At 35.6% G+C, this 1,806-nt stretch overlaps 2 long non-coding RNA genes across 3 annotated transcripts in view; one reads left to right on the forward strand and one right to left on the reverse strand.

Moving 5' to 3' along the window:
• The window catches only part of LOC113455848, a 23,827-nt gene extending 23,318 nt beyond the window's left edge, over positions 1-509 (reverse strand). Inside the window, exon 1 of one of the 2 annotated variants that reach the window (XR_003376795.1) lies at positions 97-509. This is a non-coding gene — a long non-coding RNA (uncharacterized LOC113455848). The remainder of the gene's footprint in view (positions 1-96) is intronic. The other variant, XR_003376794.1, reaches the window with a different exon arrangement.
• The window catches only part of LOC113455849, a 76,795-nt gene that overhangs the window by 29,887 nt on the left and 45,102 nt on the right, over positions 1-1,806 (forward strand). The window lies entirely within an intron of this gene.

Raw genomic sequence — 1,806 nt, forward strand, 5'->3', positions numbered from 1 at the left:
TCAAGTCCTTTGCTTCTGATGAGCAATGCTGAGAAGTAGAAACAGGTGGAATAATTAAGCAGGATCTAAGAAGCTTGAAGAATTTAGCAATATTACCTTCACAGAAGTTGGAAACTCTATAAATCTCCTCTTATCACAAAAGCACTCCTCCTCTTACCCAAGGGCTGGTTTAGATCAAGCAATGATACAGAGACCTGGAGTAGTGTAAACACCCAGTTGTGTTGTGTATCTCTCAAGCAAGCTAGTTTTAGGGAAGGTACTTGCTGAGGAGAGAAAGTACAAATGTTATTAGTAACAGAACAAAGATGTGTGCAGGACAATTAATAACTTAGTTACCCTGAGCCCATTCAAACAACTCAAAGAATTAAAAGCAACTCGAGCTCAGTATGGCTCAAATGCTCCTTTGATGCAAATGCTGCTGGAGTACAGGATTTTAAAAGCCTTACACTATGGGAAATGGAAACAATTGGACAAGGCTTGCCTGTCAGATAGAAACTATTTCTTGTTGTAAATCAAACATGAAGAAAGATGTTGGGTCACAGATCTGAAAGATATGACCCAACAAATTCCTTTTTCTTTTCATATGCTTACTGGTGAGTGACTTCATAGAAAAAGAAATCAGCAATTAAAATTTGAAATAGCAGTATATGCCCAAGTTACTTCAATGACAAGAAGGCCTGGAATAAATTTCTGTCTTCTGGAGGGCAGACTGAAGACTAATGTCAATTAATTCAGAGACCAAAAGAATTGTTTCAGGACGCTGCAGTAACCAAACAGATTAATTGGAGACACAGAAACTGGATGCTTGAGAAGTAAAGCTAGCCTACGATTATGCTATGTTATTATTTGAGTCTGCTTTGAGACCATTTAGAAATAAGAGTATTATTTCTGATTTTATTTGAATATCCTCAGATATTGGACACTCGTATAGCCAGTGACTGGCTATGACTTCTGTTTTACAGAAAAAAACAACATTAAATTATGTTCCTCCTGACAAAGATATCTTGAAATTGGCGATTGATATAAGATATAAGAACTGTTAATGAGAGTTAATTAGAGCTATACATCTTGCATTGCCTTCTATTTCTTCCACAACAAAAGATACTTATAATGTTGTTCTCTTTTTAAAAGATTTTTTATACCATCATATGGGCTCACTGAAATTCTCAAAGATATGCATTTAGTGTTTCATCAGTTTTTAAAAAAAACAATTAGAAGATATCCTTAGATTATCTTGCCTCAGGCTATGACAAAATGTTTTCTATTATGGCAGAAATATGTGGCTCAGGCTTCACAAAATCTTACAATTCAGTTTCCACAAGTTTATATAATCCTTTAATGATGGTGACTTGCTTGTCCATTTAAATGAAGTAAGTTTGTTTGCAATATATTGTCAGCTTCAGCAGAATCCTGTCTTTTTAGAGTTAATAATTACCCCAGTGAAAGTACAAAGACTTACATCTTTTGAATATTTTGGAATATATGCTTATCAAAAAGAAATTAAGCCTCAGAAATTCGAAATTAAAAGAGAAAGATGACAAACTTTGAATGACTTTCATGAATTACTGCGGGATATACCAACAACCACGGTGCCTTCTTGAGACCCACCTAGTTCCTCTGCTTATTTATGACTGTTGTGATGCTTCATCTATTTGTGGGACACTTGGCAGTGAGAGAATGATGTGTCTCTTTGGCTTCGGCTAGTACTTTGAAACCTGTTCCTCATGCAGAATTGCATGTTTTTGCATAAATATAGGAAGAGATTCCTGGTGTTATGGCAAGGTTTTAGGCCAAGCTTTGCTGGTG

Source organism: Microtus ochrogaster, unplaced genomic scaffold, assembly GCF_000317375.1.
Source record: "Microtus ochrogaster isolate Prairie Vole_2 unplaced genomic scaffold, MicOch1.0 UNK192, whole genome shotgun sequence".
NCBI classification, from domain to species: domain Eukaryota; kingdom Metazoa; phylum Chordata; class Mammalia; order Rodentia; family Cricetidae; genus Microtus; species Microtus ochrogaster.